The sequence below is a fragment of the Eulemur rufifrons genome, chromosome 3, assembly GCF_041146395.1.
Source record: "Eulemur rufifrons isolate Redbay chromosome 3, OSU_ERuf_1, whole genome shotgun sequence".
Taxonomy (NCBI): Eukaryota; Metazoa; Chordata; class Mammalia; order Primates; family Lemuridae; genus Eulemur; species Eulemur rufifrons.
This window is the reverse complement of record NC_090985.1, coordinates 61,888,609-61,909,868: the sequence shown is the minus strand read 5'-3', so window position 1 is coordinate 61,909,868 and position 21,260 is coordinate 61,888,609.

Sequence of the window (21,260 nt, the reverse complement as noted above, 5' to 3'; positions counted from 1 at the left end):
TCTGTTTTATAAACATCAAGAAAATCTATGTGTGTTTGCAGTTTAAAGTGTTTGGAATGTTTAAGAGAGTCTGACATATTATAGAAATGACATGACCCTATGATTTATTGAAATTTTCCCTTTTTTTAACTTATTTCAAAATGTGTAACAGAATTGATTACATTTATAAACAGCATTTAAATGCTTAATATTTAGAAATCTGCATATTGGCGGACATAGTGACTCACGCCTGAAGTCCCAGCTACTCGGGAGGCTAAAGGAGGGAGGATCGCTTGAGCCCAGGAGTTCAAGGCTGCAGTGAGCTATGACTGGGCCACTGCACCCCAGCCTGGGAGACAGAGCAAGACTCTGTCTCTAAAAAAATCTTTTAGAAGAAATATGTATATTAATTTAATGTGTTTAGAATTACAAGAGCTGCTTAAATGCTTAGAAAGATTTTGCTTGTTTCAAACCTAACAAGAAAAAAGCCTGCATTTTCACTCTTTAAGATATTCATCAATTTTATCAATTTCAGACACACATTTTTTTCTCATTTTAGCAAATGTGCAAAATGGATCTAGCTGTGTCTTACAATCAATGTGATAAGATAGCATTGGCAGTGTTTTCCCTTTCTGGTAGTACATAAAATAATCATGTATCTTACAAATGATGGTATCTTAGATTTGATGCTATAGTATTAAACTCGTAAAACTAGTTTAAAATGTTGAAGGAAACTCAATAAACTAGTTTTATTTAGAAGACTCTAATCTGTTGAATTTTAAATTAATAGAACACTGATTTTTAAGTGAAAGTAATTTTTCTTAATTTTTACAGCAATTTACAAGATTTATTAATGAAGTTATAGGAGTTTCAAGCCTAACATAGAGACATAATAAAAACAAAATTTTCCAGTTTATAATTCTAATACATTTAACATTAATTAAATGCAAGCAAATGCAGACAACCCTTTCCATGCCCAACACTGCCCTCAGATACAAACTCAAAGGACCTCATAGAACAGCATGCAGAATGAGGGTTACCGTCTCCATTGAGAGTTCTTCTCAGTATCCAACGGGTTAAGAAGTGTATCATTGCTTGTATATGTCTGGAATATTTTCTTAACAAGCAATTTACCTTTCTCAATGATGAATTTTGAAGTTAAATCAATAGGTTCATTGTGATTGGCCTTACACAAATGCATGAACTTTTTTTCCATAACCAAAACGTTATCTACAAGGAGTCCTACTGCACTGGATAATACGTCATGTGCGTTCAGAGAGGTTATCCTAGGAGAACACTCTTTGCAATCCCTGCTAAAACAGAGGATAATCACCTCACTAGAAGAAATGCTCTGACTGTAATAGTATTACCTACAAAAGCAAGAAGCAGGCAAGTGAAAACATCTTGAGTGTAAACCCTTGACCTGGCCCATGGTGAATAATATTGCCTGTCCTTCAAGTGACCAAGCTTGACCCCTTGTCTGTTCTCATCCAGCCAGGAACCAAACTTTGGCTTCTCCTTTCACACAGCTCAGACCTACTCTTCCCTCCCCATTTTCACAGCCACTGTCACACAATCGGCCTTTATTCTTTCCCATGAAATGCCTTCTAAACAGGGGAACATTTAAAAATTCAAAACCTAACTGTGACAGGCATCTCTCTCTTGATTATTATAGAATTTAATCTAAATAAAATGCTAGTTTTGCTTTTTCTAAGGTGGTATCTATTTTATCTTCAGCAGATCCATAATGAACTAATACAGTGCCTATATTTGAAAATACTAAAGAATTCTGCAATTCTTTTTGCAGTGCCTAATCTTTGGTGTCCTGCAGGAATACCGGTCCTCCCAGTGTCCATCAGCTGTCCCTCTGAAAGCCATCAGAGCTGACCCTGGGGCTGCCCGTGCAGTTGCTCTCAGAATGACCAGCTCAGCCTCTCCAGCCAGGGTCAGAACCTCGCAAAGGCGCCTTCACAGCCAATCAGCTGTTTCTTCTGGCTCCGTTTCAGTCCCGGTTCATACTCTGTTTAAAGGACTGGAAGTTAAATTTGAGCCAAAGAAATAGCTAGGAGGCGAAAGCAGCTAAGCCCCCACGGCTTTAAATAGAGTAAGACACTTAAATAGAGTAAGACAGGGAACAAGAAGCTTCCCTGGAGCGCTCCTGTGTGGTGAAAGGGATCTCTGATGAAAGTCGCTCTCTGTGCATCATTCCTGCAAGCACAGAGACAAAGGCCAGGTCACAGCCAGTTTGAAAAAAAGGTGGACGGAGCAGGTCTACCTTTGTCAGGAGACAGATTACTGTCGTTGTGAAGTATGGGAAACATATCATTTGTTATGCCAGGGAAAAAGATGTTTTACACAACAAATGAGAGGAATGTGTCTATTGATCAATCATTTAATCTTACTCCTTTATCTAGGAATTACTGAACTTCAGATAAATGATTCTTCATCATGGGAGATATTAGTTCCTAAAGAGTCCCCCAGAGACAAGGCTGGGCAGGCCCTTAAATGTGTGAAATACAAGGGTGGAAAACAGGAGTTAACAGGCAAGTGCACCCCCACCCGAAGACATTCAGATTTTAAAATATTTATAATGAAAACATTAAACTGGCCTTACAAAACCAAAACACAGCTGCAGGCAAACCTGGCACACAGACGCTGGGTTTCCTCACTGGCTCTCAGGTTAAGCAAAGAGATTATAAAAATCATCCAAAGTTTGGAAACCTTTTTGGTTTTTTTAACTACATGGTTTAATTTTAGATCACATGGGTTGACTGCCTGGTATGAAAAATGAGGTGATTACACTCTTAACAATTTCTCCTTCCTATACTCTTCTCCATTCCTTTTCTCATTAATTATAATATGTTTTACTTTGCCAGGTTATAAACCATCACATCGTGTTCTATAATTATGATACTCCTAGTTATTTAGTCTTTGTTCTAGTTTAAAATAGATCCACTGCTCATTTCCAGTTCTTTTACCACTCCTAAATTTTTTATCTTGATTCATTTCTTTGGCTGGATTTCAAATGTCAAAAGTTTTTTTGGAGAAGGGCTTATAGGTTCGATATCTTTTACACACTAGATTCTAAGTACTATGTTCCTTCTGTTTTTTATGTTAAAGAAAGCCTGCTTGTGGGCCGGGCGCGGTGGCTCACGCCTGTAATCCTAGCACTCTGGGAGGCCGAGGTGGGCGGATCGTTTGAGCTCAGGAGTTCGAGACCAGCCTGAGCAAGAGCGAGACCCCATCTCTACTAAAAATAGAAAGAAATTATATTTATAAAAAAAAAAGAAAGCCTGCTTGTTGACTTTATAACCAAAAAACAAATTTTGCTGGGCCACATTTTCTTGTCCTCGGAAGTTTGTTGATATTGCTCCACGGCCTTAAGTACATCAGGCCCAATTTTCCTCCTTATGGGAATATATATAATACATATTTCTTATTATTTTACTGTCTTTGTCCTCCATATTGTCTTCTACTTATTTTATTTTCTTTTTCTCCTTTGCATTCATTGATTGTTGTGAGCATGTCATTAATTCTATTTTCAACCATGTCTACCCTGTTCCCTGGCCTTCCAGAAATTATTTATTAGATCTATAATGGGTCTCTTTGGGGTCTCAATTAGTTTCCTTAGCTCTGAAAATTCCCCCATTCGTTTAATTCTGTTATTGTTTCCTCATTTTTGAACCTTAGTGTTCTAGAATAATAGTGTTATAAAGTTATTCTATACCTTGAAGCAATGGTCACCAACCTTTTTTGGCACGGGGGACCAGTTTCATGAAAGACAATTTTTCCATGGACTAGGAGGTGGGGAGGCAATGGTTTCGAGATGATTCAAGTGCATTATATTTATTGTGCACTTTATTTCTATTATTATTACTTTGTCACTTGGCTCTCACTGATAGGGTTTTTTTGTTTTGTTTTGTTTTAGACAGAGTCTCACTCTGTTGCCCAGGCTAGAGTGCTGTGGCGTCAGCCTAGCTCACAGCAACCTCAAACTCCTGGGCTTAAGCGATCCTCCTGTCTCAGCCTCCCGAGTAGCTGGGACTACAGGCATGCGCCACCATGCCCGGCTAATTTTTTCTATACATATTTTTAGCTGGCCAGATAATTTCTTTCTATTTTTAGTAGAGATGAGGTCTCACTCTTGCTCAGGCTGGTCTCGAACTCCTGAGCTCAAGCAATCTTCCCTCCTTGGCCTCCCAGAGTGCTAGAATTACAGGTGTGAGCCACCGCGCCAACCCTGAGTTTTGATATGAGTCTACAAGCAATTGATTTATTATGGTCTCTGTGTAGTCAAACCTCTTTGCTAATGATAATCTGTATTTGCAGCTGCTCCCCAGCACTAGCATCACCACCTCAGCTCCACCTCAGATCATCAGGCATTAGATTCTCTTAAGGAGCACAAAACCTAAATCCCTCTCATGCACAGTTTACAGTAGGGTTCATGCTCCTATGAGAATCTAATGCCCTGCTGGTCTGACAGGAGGTGGAGCTCAGGCAGTGATGCAAGTGATGAGGAGTGGCTGTAAATACAGATGAAGCTCCCCTTGCTAACCCGCCACTCACCTCCTGCTATGTGGCCTGGTTCCTAACAGGCCACTGCCGGGTACCATCTGCAGCTCAGGGGGTGGGGACCACAGCCTTACAGCACTTCCAGGGAATCTGTTTTGTTTGTTTGGAGGAGGCATATTTTCATTATTTTATTTTATTTTTTTTTTTTGAGACAGAGTCTCACTTTGTTGCCCGGGCTAGAGTGAGTGCCGTGGCGTCAGCCTAGCTCACAGCAACCTCAAACTCCTGGGCTCAAGCGATCCTTCTGCCTCAGCCTCCCAAGTAGCTGGGACTACAGGCATGTGCCACTATGCCCGGCTAATTTTTTTCTATATATATATATATATTTAGTTGTCCATATAATTTCTTTCTATTTTTAGTAGAGACGGGGTCTCACTCTTGCTCAGGCTGGTCTCGAACTCCTGACCTTGAGCGATCCACCCGCCTCGGCCTCCCAGAGTGCTAGGATTACAGGCGTGAGCCACCGCGCCCGGCAGATATTTTCATTATTTTAAAAGCTATTTTTCACCTCAAAACATCTGTCTTTTTAAACCTTGTTCTTTTTTTTCCTTTTTCTTCTCATTTTTCTTTTCTTTCTCCTTTTTGTTCCTTCTGCTCTAATGTGTTTGCTTACTTGCCCTGCCATTTCTTTTCATTTTTCTCAATTTAAATTACATAGCTGTGTCCTGACTTCTCATTTGGTCTGGTATATTGTTTCCACTTTATTAAGACCAGTCTGTCTGCCCCATTTGGAGCTAGTTTAAGGTCTTGGGGTTGCTTTCAATCCCCTTCTCTTTAGCCTGAGTACATGGGGAGGGTTAGGTGAGGGAAGACCCACATCAGGTCTGGAGGAGCTCTCATTTCTCTTTTGAAGTCCCGTTAAGCACCCGGCACCAGTGCACACCCCACCCAGCTCTGGATATATCCCTCTTGTTCTTCCAGCTCGGCACAGGGGCCTGGAAGATCGGAAGCTGTGGAGGCCCTACCTGCCTCTGCCAGGCCCCATAAGGGTAAAGAGAGTCTGCTACACTTGAGGCATTTCCGTTTACTTTTCCCAGGACCACCTATTCACTCCTTCTGTTCCTTGCCAAACTGGAAGACATTAATACAAATCACCAGCGTTCTCAGCACTATCCCCACCAGGTGGGTGTCAGCAACTTCTGCCACTTTCCTTGGCCATTGTCTTCTGAGGTTCATGGCGTAAAGTTGTTCTCCTTTGTTTTTTGTTTTTTCACTACTTCTGCTCATTTCATTATATTTGGAGGCAGACTATTTAATCTGGCTTTATTTTACCATTTGTAGTCAGAGATTTCTTTCCTTTTTCTACTTTTAAATCTTATATACTTATAATATTGAATGGACAGAAAATATCTAGAGAATTCTTACCAATCTATAACTTGTTAAAAAATAAAAATTCTTGATCAGACCGTTTCTTGCTCTTGGGTAAACATGCCTCAAAACTGCTACCGTGTGACAGTTAAGAGCCAGCACAGCACAGACTTCAGGCCCGAACTCTAGAGTCTGGCAGATCCACATCCACAGTCCCATCTCTGCCACTCACTAGCTGTGGGATCCCGAGCAAGTTACCTAATGCCTGTGAGCCTTAGTTTCTTCATCTGTAGAAAGAGGATGATAATAATACCTACTTCATCAGTTGCAAAGACTGAATGAAATAATGCATGTTAAATGCTTACCACAGTCCCTGACACCAAATCCACCTATTAAGTTTTGGGTGCTGCTTCCTCTTTCCATGACGCAGACAATGGAATGGGAACTTTTAGAATGAAAGAAACCTTAAAGGTTATCTTATCCAAGCCTCTAACATTACAAAAGAAGAATTAAGATCATGAGAAATGGCATAAGAAATAATATTATATCAACCCCCCAGTAATCCCGATACTGGAATTAGATCCTTGGTCAATAGATATGAACATTTTGATCACTGGGAAGGGGTATTTCTCGTAAATGATTAACTAGGTGTCCAATTTATTAAAAACACAACCAAATCATTTCAGCAGGACCTATGACAACAACCTAGGACCTCTGAATCTAGGTCCAGTATAGTTTCCATTAATAATAATTACATTATGAAAGAAATTATCTTTAATCCCATGAAGGCTTATAAAAATATTTATATATAAGGAAATGTAGGCCAGGCACAGTGGTTCATGCCTGTAATCCTAGCACTCTGGGAGCTGAGGCAGAAGGACTGCTTGAGCCCAAAAGTTTGAGGTTGCAGCGAGCTACGATGACACCACTGCACTCTACCCAAGGTGAAAGAGTGAGACTCTGTCTCAAAAAAAAAAAAAAAAAAAGTAAAATTTTAGAAATAAAGAAATGTAAATGTAATTGGGTTTTTTAAAAACATGTTTAAGTTAGATACAGAGACATAACATTAAATATCCAAACTATTCATAAGATATGTCTCTCATAGAGCTACATTAAGCTCATGAAAAGCTTGCCTTTTTCTTTTTTTTTTTTTTTTTTTTTTTTAGTTTTTAGACAGAGTCTCGCTTTGTTGCCTGAGCTAAAGTGCCATGGCATCAGCCTAACTCACAGCAACCTCAAACTTCTGGGCCCAAGCAAATCCTTCTGTCTCAGCCCCCAAGTAGCTGGAACTACAGTCATGTGCCACCACGTCCGGCTAATTTTTTTTTTTTTTTCTATTTTCAGTTGCCCAGCTAATTTCTTTCTACTTTTAGTAGAGATGGGGTCTCAGTCTTGCTCAGGCTGGTCTCGAACTCCTGACCTCAAGCGATCCGCCCACCTCGGCTCCCAGAGTGCTAGGATTACAGGCGTGAGCCACCACACCCAGCCCCTTGCCTTTTTCTATACCCATTAGTATAAAAGTTTTAACCCAATTCACAAGAATATAACCATTTAAAGATCACAGTACTAAAAATGCAATCAGTATGGAATGTAATTAGTTCAAAAAAAGCAAAAATCCTTAGAAGAAAAAATAATTAATATGTTAGAACACAGTGACTTGGACCCTCATAACAATGTATGTTGCTTCTAACCTAGACATTTTAAGCCTAAAAGGAGTCAGAGAAGGAGCAGCCTTGGAGAATATGTTTCACTGCATAAAACTTGTGTGTCACTCTGTTCCGGTGCACAGCCACCAGGCACTCTCCTTTGTGCAGTGCAACACCCAGACCTTGCCCTCCTTAGTTCACACCCTTAAAACAACCCCTGCTCATTCAGACTGTATTGTTGCTGACATACTTGTCACACTATTGCAGCCGGAAATACAGATACCATTAATTCAAATCTCTCTTACTCCCAATGTGGCAACCAGAGAATCAGATAAAAAAGGTCAGTTATAAGTGGTTATGATAAAAAACTAGAGATGCAACATCCTACTCCCTTACCCTCCCTGGACATATATATATGTCTGAGGCTTTCAGAGATGGTGTCTTCACCTTTATTGCTTAACCTAAACAAGGCCTTCAGTGGTAGAAAATTCATGCCACTGGAGCCAGAAGGAAGCTATGGCATCCCATATTTGCTAGAGGTAACTAAGGGCTATAGTAGACTACTAAATGAAATGTAATATGGCCGGGTGAGATTTGGAGGACTCCTCAAGGAAGCCCAAGCATATGGCTACTTAGTCCTGCTCTGTCATCAAACATCCCAAGGCATAGTGGCTCTAGTGTCACAGAGGATGGCCACGCCCAGACACTCCCTCACCACCTGCTGGAGTTCTGATGCTCCCAAATGAACCAGAGGGGAAAAGTACCATGTGACTTCTCTTCCCTGCTGAGCTGACTGCTGACCTTTCTGATCATCCTTTTCTCCAGTCCAGTTGGACCCAGACTGGGGCATTGGCACTCCACACTTCCTGGCCCTTCGCACGCTCACACGCTGCACTCCTTCTCCTTCCCAGTCAGGTCTGACAGTGCCGAACAGAGCACTGGCCAGGAGACTGGAGGATGCTGCTGCCCTCCAGGGCAGCTCTGGTTGAGGTAGACAATGACAATGCCCGATGACAAAGTCTTCCGCGTGCACAAAGTCAAAGTACTTTCTAAAGCTCAACAGACGAGCTCTATCTAGGAAGTACTGAAACCCACTGCACTGTACTCTTAACTGAAAACTTGGCTACTCAAAGCATCTAGCTTTCTCAGTAATGCTGATTCTACCATAAAATTTCAAAACAAAGGACAAGCCAGAAATTTCTATACACATAGGTTGTTGTTATACTTTATCTTTTAGAATTGGTTTTTGGCAACATATTTTTAGCATATTCCTGAGGATGCATGATTTTGCTTTTGTTTTTTTCTTCACAGTTGAATATGCAGTCAACCAGCTTAGTCCAATCAGCACTGATTTGAGACCACAGAGTCACAACTTTTGGCATGCCACATCCATACTTTTCATAGCCCCTTAACAAATAGAATCCAAGTTTTAGCTGGGCATATTTCCCAACCTCACATGTAGCTGTATGACCATGTGACTACGTTCTGTCCAGGAGAAGTGAACAGAAGTGACATATGCAGCTCCTGTGTTGTACCCCTTAAATGGACGATGTGTCATTTTACTCTAATCTGCCTTCTCCCATCTTGCTGCCTAGAACTTGGACGTGGCAACAAGCCATCTAGGACAAGCAAATGAAGCTAATGTTTTGGGGACACTAGAACTGCAGGATGGAAGGAGCCAACTTATCAGCATTATATGAGAAATGAATCAGACTGTCAAATGAGATATCCAATTCTGTCTTGTTTAAATTCTCATTGGCCTTTGTTAAAGCAGCTGAATCTTATTCCTTAATTGAAACATCTTACAATTTCAATTTCAGTTGTATTACATTTAGTTTTTGGTTTTGTTAGAATTCATGTTATATTGCATTTAGAATTCATGTTACTAATTGCTACTTCATTTTCACTAATTGTTACAGAGTATTTAAGGCAAGGAGCAACAAAACATTCAGAGAATTACATAAACTTCTGTGCAAAGAGGGATAGTAATTTTGGTAATAGTAGTGGGCATTAACATCATGCAATAGTTCAAAATGGTCATTTTATCAACTAATTATAAAAATCCAAATCCAGTGAACAAGTTAGATATTCAAGTTTATGTAAAATGCTGCCCACTCATAACATTAACATAGTCTGTTAGGGGAGTGTGCTTGAACATTGAATTTGGTTCTTGGACTTTTGGAACAGTTAGGGCAAAAGCTAGAAGCAAGCATTCCAGTCATTCATGATAAACAAGTAATTTCCTGGTGCTAAATCCTATTAGTGGATGTAATCCAATTACTCTCAATCTATATTTAACAACTTTTTAAAGTTGGCCAAGAATAGTTTGTTCAGAAGAGATAATGGCCATGTTCAAAAAGTTTCTGATATAAACTGAGATTGTTGTAATTATGAGCTCTTTCGGAAAGCAGATTGCTATTAGATGCAAATTTCCATTCGTAAATAACTCAGCTAGGGAACTGAGAAAGAAAGTTTTGAGTCATTTTTCTTAGAATTATTAATACAAGGAAGCAGTCAGGAAAAGGGAAATAATCTTGAAATAGCAACAGTGCCTATAAGTTTTATTTCATTGTGATGCCTGATATGACCATAATTTCTATTTCTACTGTGGCTACCAGAAATAAAAGAAGTAGTATTATTAATAAGGGAAAAGAAATGTGTATTTCTAGTCCTTATAATTCTCTTTAGACTACCAAAGTAGGGTGAGAGTGGTATGAAAATAGGATCCTTGAATGTTGCTGGAAGAGAAAGATATATGTCTTCAGAGAGCCCTCAGGGAACATGTGGGAGAAGCTATAAGGATTTTCAGTTTCTCAAACTATGAATAAATCCTAAGGGTAATCTCATTTTAAAGTGAGGGTAGTAGCAGTGAACTAACTTTTCTTAGCTTCTCTATTTTCATTAATGGGACAGTGATCACCATGTCACTTGTTCACAGAGCACTAGTTATCCATAGTTCTTCCCTCCCCTTTATCCCACTTCTTATTGTCACTCATTGTCACCCTTCTTTATTCCCACCACCACTGAGTTTAGGCATCTCACATCTTAAGGTACCTCACATCTTAAGCCACTGAAACAGCCTTCTTCCCACCCAAATTTCCAATCACCACATTCATTAATTCATTAGTTCAATATTTATACTAATTGGTACTACAGTAAACCCTAGAGTACCACAGTGTACACGTCAGACACACTTCCTACCCCCATGGAGCTTATGCTCTAGGAAGGGATGTTAGCTAGCCAATTGTATGACATATTTATCCTCAAATCTATAGAATAATCCCAGACCTTATCCTCTGTTATGAACTGAATTGTATTCCCTCTCCCCGCAAATTCATATGTTGGAGCTCTAACCCCCAATATGACTGTATTTGGAAACAGGGCCTTTAAGGAGGTAATTAAGATTAAATTAAATGATGTGGGTGTGGCCCTAATGCAACAGGATTGGTGTCCTTATAAGAGAAGAAGAGACATCAGAGACCTCTCTCTCTCCAAGGACACACAGAGCAAAGGCCATGTGAGGACACAGCAAGAAGGTAGCCATCTACAAGACAAGCAGAGAGGCCAGGAGAAACTAATCCTGGTGGCATTTGATCTTGGACTTCCAACCTACAGAACTGTGAGAAAATAAATGTCTGTTGCTTAGGCCACCTAGTCTGTGGTATTGTTATAGCAGCCCAAACTGACTAATACATCCTGTTACTGTTTCCACCAGATTTAGGCACTCTTCTCCAATACCATCTCTCAGCTTCAGGTAAGTAAAATTTTCCAAAGACATACCATTTCCTTTCTATTCCAAACCTTTGCTCAAGTTGCTCTTCATCATCACTAGACTGACTCTTTGAATACAGAATTCCATTATTTCTAGAGCATAACTGCAAGCAAAGCCTGTTAATACCTCTCTTAGATCTTCCTTCCTGTGATTGAAGTCTGAGTATTTGGCAGAGGAGGCTATAACTAAAGCACTAATAGGCGGTTTTCTTACTTTAGTTGTAAAGGAGGGACTAAAACAACTTCGTAGGAATAAGAATCTTAAATATAAAGTAACTGCCTGCTTGGTACATTTACACCTGTCCAGCACTTTCACATACTTAGATTTCATTTGTTACTTACAGAAAAGTAGGAAGCTGACAGTTATCTTGGCCAAAACTAAGTACAATTATAAATTTTATTTTAAAGTAATTAGGTATTCCATGTTATAGTTTTTTGTCTTTATTTTTCCAAGAAAACAATGCCCTAACATTTATCTGAAAAACACATCACCTATCAAAAATGTATTTTTTTGGTAATGGTGACAGGTTTGTACTGAAGCTCTCTTATATGGTCACAAAATGGCTTATCAGGATTAAGAGTCATAGCAGAGACAAAATAAGTTTCTCCAAATAGTAACCACACTTGCAACTAACTTGCACCATATTTTAAGGAAAAGAAGAGAAAAAAAAATTTACTAGGTTCCAGTAATTCATCAAATGTAGGATTTATTATAAAAGATGTATGTAGCAAGGCCATATTGGAGTGATAAACTTGGTAACTGCCAAAGCTTATTTTTTAGATTACACTCTCAGTTCTTGTGTCAGCTTTTGCGTATCTGAGGTTACTAATTTGCATAAACACTCTGGTCTTTCCCAGCAGGGACAGCTGTTTCTTTTCTTTCTGCTCAGCCACCAGAATAGCTACTCATTTTCTTACATACTTTAGGTCTCAAATGAGGTTTGAGGTATTTTTTCTCTCTCCAGGAGAGGCTACTTATCACCTTCTAAAGAAGTTTTTCGTTTTAGTAATAAAGGTTTCATGGCTTTAGAAAAACACTTTAAACTAACTAGAAGCCCCTGGGGGTATATTAATAAATGAAATGGATTGACATATCTTAACATTTAGTAGTGGTATTATGTGGCAAGCAGCGCCTCAATGAAACACAACACTTAAATAAATATTACAACTCTTAGAAAGTGTTTCCAGGGAGGCATTTTCAATTTATATTATACTAACTAATAAATATTACTCAAAAAATGATAATCCTCTTGGGACAAATTTTTCTATGGTCAACAATAAGCTTCTTCTCGAATTTTAAAAGACAAATGAAAACTTATTTTATTCTGATTAATTATTTACATAAAATATTCAAATAATTCAGAAGAGCATAGAGAAAAAAGTAAAAACCACCGAAAAATGCTAATCCCTAGATGTGGCCCTTATAAACTCTTGCAAAGATTTTGGGAATGTCTTGCCACATGTCCCTCTATCCGCATAGACACCCACACGTATTCTAAAATGTTAATGAACTAATACTAAGCATGTTATTTTTGTAACCTGATTTTATTCACTTAACAATGTGGCTTTCGTGTCACTGAGTAATTTATATTCATAAATATATATCATATTCTTTAGTGGCTGCATAATACTTCTATTCTTGTATATGTCACAATGTATCCAAACAATCACTTCTTTAGGTTTCTTCCAATTTTTTTTAGATTATAAACTATAATGTAATGACTATGTGATTTCACTTTTGTATCTTGTCCAATTATTTCTTTTGGATAGTTTCCTAGCAATGGACTTCGGTGGATAAAAAGATATTTACCTTTTGGGATTTTGATTTTTTTTCTTTAAGGTTATATTGTCAATTTGCCTTCAGAAAGCTGTGCACCAATCTACTCTCACCAACACTGTTTGAGAATGCCTGTTCCCCCATAACCTTGCAAATACTGAGTATTGTACATCTTTTCCAACTTTGGCAAAAATAATAGGTATTTCCATTGCTGTGTAACAAGTTACCACAAACTTAGCAACTGAAACCACATTATCTCACAGTTTCCGTGACTCAGGCATCCAGCACACTTATAACTGAGTCCTCCACTTGAAGGTCTCTCATAGGCTATGATCAAGGTATTAGCCAGGGCTGGGGTCTCATCAGAAGGCTTAACCAAAGAAGGATTCACTTCCAAGGTCACGTATGTGGTTGCTGGCAGGAGTCAGTTCCTTTTGGGCCGTTGGCTGGAGGGACTCAGTTCCCAGCTGGCTGTTGGACAGACGCTGCCCTCAGTTCCTTGACACGTGTCCCTCCAACATGGCAACTTGTCTCATTGAAGCCATCAGGGAATAAAGTCTGCTAGCCAGATAGAAGCCAGAATCTTCTGTAATCTGATCACAGAAGTGATATTCCCTCAATATTGAGGTATTTTATCGGTTAGAAGCAAGTTACCTAAGAGAATGGGATTACACAAGGCTGTGAATACCAAAAGACAGGGATCACTGGGGACCATTTTAGAAAATGCCTACCACAGTCTGCCCTTTGGTCCCCAGCGATTTACATCACTTCCACATGCAGAACACATTTACCCTCTACTAATGTCCTCAAGAGTCTCATCCCATTACAGCATCTGCTCAAAGTCCAGAATCTCACCATACAAATCAAGTCCAGGTGTGAATGAGGCACCCTTTAGGTGTAGCTTGTTCAATACACCTCCTGAGGCACAACTCCTCTCACTGTGCAGACCTGTGAAACTAGAGAGACAAGTTTCCTTCCCTTAGACAGCCAACATACAATGGTGCCACAGGCAAGGAAAAACAGCACAGATATTCCCATTCAAAAGTAGGGGATGGAGGGGAATGGGAGGTACAAAGGCAGTGGTCCATAGCAATTCTGGAATGTAACTCAGCAAATGTTAGAAGTTCCTTGATTAGGTTTCAGTATCTGGGAATACTTTTCTGTGGGTCTTGGCGCCACTTTCTGTGCTCTTGGTTCTACCTCCTGAGTCTGCCTTCCTTTTTCATGAAAGGTGTACAAGTTTAAAGCTAAGTGGTTTTCTTATGCTGCTTCCTGCTAGTAGAATTTTCAAAGTCCAACGCCATCTTTTCATTCTCTACTATCTCTGTCCCTATCAGTCCAGTCTGGCAGTGTTTTGGGTGATAGAATTTTCTCAAAAACTTTGTAGGCCTTCTGTGAATTCCACTTAGGTTCACTCCATTGGATAAAAGCCACATCCAAAACTTTTCTCTAGGTAAGATCTTCTCTACCTTGGGCTCCTGTTGATTTTGCTGAGGAACAATGTCCTTAAATTGTTTGAAATGTTCCTTGAAGCACACTCTTGACTTCTTTCAAGGGCCCTTTGTGTAACTGAATACTCTGATTCTTTGATTTTTGTAAGGTTTTTTTGATTTTGTTTTAAGAGACAGGGTCTCTGCTCTGTCACCCAGGCTGGAGTGCAATGGCACCATCGTAGCTCGATGCAGCCTTGAACTCCTGGGTTCAATGGATCCCCCCGCCTCAATCTCCAGAGTTGCTAGGATTACGGGTGTGAGCCACTGCACCCGGCTAAACAAAAAGTTATATAATCACGCCCTAAGCTTTTTCACTATGCCACTTTGCCTGACAGTGCTCAGAAGCCTTTTCTATTCTAGCATCTTCTCCCATTTGAAGAGACTGAGAATTTTCAAAATCAAGTCCCAGATCTTTTTGTTTCATAGTTCTTCTCTCAATTTACTTCTCTCCCTTCACATTTTACTATAAACATCAAGAAGAAACACAGTGGCAGCTTCACCAGTATGCTTGGGAATATCCATTACTATTATATATTTATCCAAATCTATTGCTTACATGTTCTGCTTTGCACATAATTACAAGGGACATATGACTAACTTTCCTGCCATTACATAACAAATATACCCCTTCCTCCAATTTTCAAAAACATGCTCCTCCATTTCCTTCTGAGCTTAGAAGTGTCTTTTAAGTCCATATTTCTACTAACAGTATGTTCAGGGTAATGTGGACTTCATCATGCTCCTCCAAATTCTTCCAGCCTCTGATCAACTCCTTGGTCTCAAAGCCACTTTCACATTTTTAGGTATTATAGCAGCACCACTACCATGTACCAAAACACCAAAATACCAAAATCAGTTCTCTATCACTACATAACAGTATCTCCACAAACTTAGCAGCTTCAAACAATTCACATTTACTGTCTCCTAGTTTCTGCAAGTCAGAAATATGGGCACAGCTGAGCTGGCTCCTCTGCTCTAGAGTCTCCCCGAAAGTGTAGGTCAGGACTAGGGTGTCATGTAATGCTCAATCATGAAGGGATCTGTTTCCAAACTCATGAGGTTGCTGGCAGGATTCAGTTCTTTCTGGGATGTCAAGCTGAGGGTCTTGCTCTCTTGCCAGCTGCTGGTAGGAGGCCACCTTCAGTTTCTTACCACATGGGCCTCTCCTCATCAATGCTCACTTCACCAAAGCCAGTGAGGGAAAGAGAAGACAGTCTACTAGCAAGATGGAAGCTACAATCTTATGTAACATAATCATGGAAGCAACATCCCATCACCTTTTGCCATATTCTACTGGTTAGAGCAAGTCACAGGTCCCTCTCATACTCAAGGGTGTAAATACTAGAGGTGGGGGTAGCTGGGGGCCATCTCAAAGTCTTTCCTCTACAGAATACTAACTGATGCCTTCAATTAGAGATATATCTTTATGCCATGTGTAAATAGCTATTTTTATTCATATAAACTATCCTTATAAATACGTTCTGAACACCTATCACATGCTAGATAGGCATTATGCTAGATATAGGGTATATAATACAGTGGTGAGCAAAAACAGACACAGTTCCTGTTCTCATGGAAATTATAGTCAGAAGGAGAGAGAAAATAATTACATGAATAAATGTGAAATTATTTTGACAAATGCTATGAAAGTTCATGGAGCTATGAAAATAAGTAACTTGAGGAAGTGGCCTGATTTAGTGGTGGGGCATAGCTTCTGGGAGAAAATGATATTTAATTTGAGATATAAATAACTGAGCAAGGGCTGGGTGCAGTGGCTTATGCCTATAATCCCAGCACTTTGGGAGACCGATGGGGAAGATCACTTGAGTCCAGGAATTTGAGACCAGCCTGGGCAACATACTAAGACCCTATCTCTACCAAAAAAAAAAACATCACCTGCAGTCCCAGCTACTCAGGAGGCTGAGGCAGGAGGATACCTTGAGGCCAGGAGTTCTAGGTTACAGTGAGATATGATTGGGACACTGCACTCCAGCCTGGACAACAGAGCAAGACCCTGTCTCTCTGAACAAAAAAGAAAAAGAAAAAAAAAAGAGCAGGAACTAACTAGCAAAAGCAAGGAAATGCATTTCATGCGCAGGGAAGAGCACATGCAAGGGGCCATGACTGCAGAGAATATCAAATGATTGAGGAATGAAAAGCTGGAGCCAGGAAACAAAGAGGTACCTCCAACTCTGATCTCTACTTTGGGGTCTTTTCCCATATATCCACATACCTATTTGGTATCTTCATTTGGATATTTTGTACTTCTCAAAATCAATGTGTACAAAACCAATCATGGTTTATAAAACTTAGTTCTTTCCCAATATTTCCTGTTTCAGTGATGGCACCACCATCTGTCCAGTTGAAAGTGAGAAGCCTAGAAGTCAATCTTGACAATTCTCTTTTCTTCAATCCCTCACCAAACGTTATGGACTTTGTCACTAGTTACCCAACAGTGCTCACATAATCCAGACATACTATGTTCTTGCATGTCCCCAGGCCTTCCCTTTTCCTAGTCCCCATCCTTGGAAATCCCCCTCCATCTTCATCCCCTTCTCGTCTTAGCAGCATCCTAACTTATCCTTCAAGACTTAACCCAAACACATTGCATTCAGTGTTCTGCCACACCTATGCTGAAATAATCTCCTTTCCTCAGTGTTATGAAACACTTTGTAAACATCTCATCATCCCTGTTACAGGTTGGTTGTCTGGGAAGCAGACTTTGAGACAGATCAGCATGTAGGACATCTATTAGGAAGTACTCTTGGAACCAATGCCAGTGGAACGAGGAGCAGGCAGGATTGGGCAGAGGGAAAATTGAGTTGAGATGCAGTACCAACAGTCCTCAGCCAAACCTATGGAGTGCTCTGGCTGGGATGGTCCTTGGGATTTTTCCAAGTTGGGACAAGAAGGCCAGGACTTTAAACCACCCACCCCCCTACCCCACCCAAAAAGGCTGACTGGTCATTGGATGTGGGCTATCCCTGGAAAGAGGCATGACCTTGGCTGAGAATTTTCCTCAGTAATTTCCTCAAAAGTATGACAGGCTAGGGATGTCTTCTAGCAATAATCTCATTGTTGAGGAATAAATCCTTCATTCCTGAAAAGGGATCCAGGAGGTGCATTGCAGCACCCACTGTAATCCCCGGGCTCAAATCAACTTACTCCTTTGCACTAAGGAAGGTTCCAACATTCTCACTAGGTTTTGAGATTTTTGAGGATACTATACATTTAAAGCTGAGAGTTGGGATTTAATAAAAATCTGGTGATAGAATGACTGAATAAATGACCCAGAGAGACAGACAGATTAACCAAAAGCCCAGGACACAAACTGACAAAACAGAGTGCCAAATTCTTCCTTTACACCAGTGTTTCTCAACCATTTTCTCATCACCACCGCCTCCAAGTCTTTTTAGATTTTTTTTCCTGATTGTCCCTTATTAAATTGTAATGCCACAGATGTATTATATGTCTGTGTATGTATGACATCTGAACTTTATACATTAAAAAAGATTTTTTGCCTCCAAGAACCAATAATTTTCATTCCCATGGGAGCCATACTGCTCCACTGAGAATGCATGATTTATAGCAGTAATTGCTAAGCGGGTCAGATTTACTAAAAGCCAAGATCTTTGATCCATTCTGTCTTATGTAGTAAAGTCTACATGAGAAGCCACATTACAATCTGGGTGTGGTGTGTGGAGCATGAAATCAGAGCAAAAGGGGTCAAATGCCCTTAGGAGATACCTATTGAGCTAAGATCCTCCAATCTAGTTTTCCCCACTGTACAATTATAGCAACCCAGTAATTGTGTGGTCAGGGGAGACTCCATTATTTTATCAAGATTTTGTGCAAACTATTGATTTTGTCACTTAATTCGTGTCACTTAAATTTAATTATAAAGTATTTCAAGCATACAAAAAGTAGAGATAAGGAGCACCCTTGTACCCATAACCTAGTTTAAGTGATATAACATTATAGATATATATCTAGCCCCCATATATTGACACTTCTCATTGATCCCATCTCTCTCCCACTTTCCCTAGAAATAACTACTCTCCCAAATTTGGTGTTCATTATTCCCATGCATGGTGTTATATTCTTATTACATATGTATTCCACTAAGTGAACATACCACAACTTTCCCTTTTGTTACCACTTTCACAGCCTCTGTGTTTCCACTGGCCCCTATCCTGACGTTCCAGTGAGGTACAATTGATAAAATTCCAGTTTTTAGTTCCATTCAGATTCTTAGCATATCTTCTGCTCTCTTACAGACTTGGAAACATCTGGCCCTTTCAGCAACACATTTATAAATTTTATTTCAGTTTAGGATTCTGAGGATACTACTGCAGATAATTTCATTATTTACTAATTCTTACTAGATTTATTATGAGGATAACCCCTTTCTGACCATATCTCCAAATTCTTGCCACACTCAACTATAGTTCCCTCACTGTAAAATCATCCTCCTAGGTGTGTAACTCAGTGACCCAGCAGTTTATAATGGTAAGAATCTACATTTTGAAGACCCAAGCCAACATTCTTCTTTCATCAGCCTTCAAACATAAGCTACTTAAGTGGAAGTTAGCCTCCCATACTGCAATAGTCTAAATGTTTGTCTCTTACAAAACTCATATACTGAAACCCTAATCCCCAATATGACTGTATTTGGAGATAAGGCTTTTAAAGAAGTAATTAATGTTGTAAGTGGTCCTAAAAGTACAGTCCTGATCTGATAGGATTAGTGTGTTCTTATGAGAAGGGGATATCAGAGACCTCTCTTGCTCTTTCTCTGCTGCATGAGAGAACATAGCAAAAGTGAACATCTGCAACGAGGAAGAGGGCCCTCATCAGAACCCAACCACACTGCCATCCTAGCTTGGACTGCCAGCCTCCAGAACTGTTGTTTAAGCTACCCAGTCTGCGGTATTTTGTTATAGTAGCCCAAGCAAACTAATACATGCACTACCCCAAGAAATGACCACACAGTATACTGACAAGGAGGAGTGACCGAGTCAAGAGCAGTGGGAGGTCTGGGTTCTAGTCTGAGCTCAGCCACTCTGACTCTAGGGTATGACACTTAACTTTTGCAAGCTCCCTTTTTCTTGTCTATACAAGTAGCACTTCTTCAGGTCTCTTAAAACTTTCAAATTGAAAGTATTTAATTCACATATTGTGGGCTACCTTTCAAGTAATTACAGTGCCAGGATTCTAACCTCAGGAAGTAATCATGAATACTCACAAAGATTTAGTTATAAGCATGTTCATGACAGAATTGCATTGAATGGCAAAAAAAAAAAAAAAAAAATGTTAAACTACAGCAGAGACAGCCAATAGAATATCTTGCCATTAGAAATGATACTGTAAGTGAATATTTATTGTGCAAACCTGTAAAAAAATACTTTTGCTAATTAATGTCAAGGATGTAGTATGGGGGGGGAGGGGATGGGTGTATACATACATAATGAGTGCGATGCTGCACCGTCTAGGGGATAGGCACGCTTGAAGCTCTGATGGGGGGGGGCAAGGGCAATATACGTAACCTAAACTTTTGTACCCCCATAATATGCTGAAATTTAAAAAAAAAGGATGTATATCAAGAATCCTTGTTCTAAAATAGTACAACCAAAAAATAAATAAATAATATAAAGTGAGGGGAAAAAAAAAAAGAAACCTTGTTCTTTGAAATCATAGACCGGCAAAACTTTGTTTGAAATCCCATCAGTGACAATGGAACATCTCGCTCTTATTAGGACCTGAGCCATGAGAGTCGTTTTTTAAAAACTTTTCTGAACTGCTTTATTGGAGTATAGTTGACACTAATTAAACTACAAAACTTAAAGTATACAATTTGATAAGTTTTTGAAATATATATATATATATATCTGTAAAACCATCACCACAATGAAAATAATGAACATATCCATTACTCCCAAGTTTCCTGGGGCCCCTTAGTAATCCCTCCCTCCTACATCTCCTTGCTCCTATCCCACATCCCCAAGTAACCACTAATTTGCTTTCTGTCACTATAGATTAGTTTGCATTTTCTAGTTTTATATAAATGGAATCATACAATATGTACTCTTTATTGTCTGGCTTCTTTCAGTCAGCATAATTATATTGAGATTTGTCCATGTTCTTGCAGGTATTTATAGTTCATTTCTTTTTGTTTCTGAGTAGCATTGTGTGTGTCACTCCTAGAAAAAAGTCCTTATTTCCAGATGAGGTGCAGAACTTCAGGTAAGGGGTTTCAAACACAACATCTTAACTTTGTCATTTACAAGGAATTAGGATTCTCAGTCTACTTATGCCAGACCTGATATTAATTCCTTTACATACAGCCCTGGTTTGCTTTGAGTTTTTCAAAACATTGCTTTATTTAAATTTTACCTAAACTCCATCCCGCTGCAAATGAATAAACCTAACTTTGTGGGACTACAGGTATGTTTTTGGTGGGTTTACCAGATGGGCTTTATCAGTTGGAAGAATGGTGATGACCACATTAAATGCAAAACAGTAAATAGCGTATGACTCCATTTTTTTTTTAAATGTAAACAAATGGAAAGATGACAAGAAAATTATATATGAAAAATTAATCTGTATTACCAAATACAGTAAACATATTTTTGTTTTTCTATTTTTAAGATTAAAGGTCACAGAAAAAAAGGTGATGGATTTTACTGAATCAATACTTGCTAGTCTGCCAAAAGG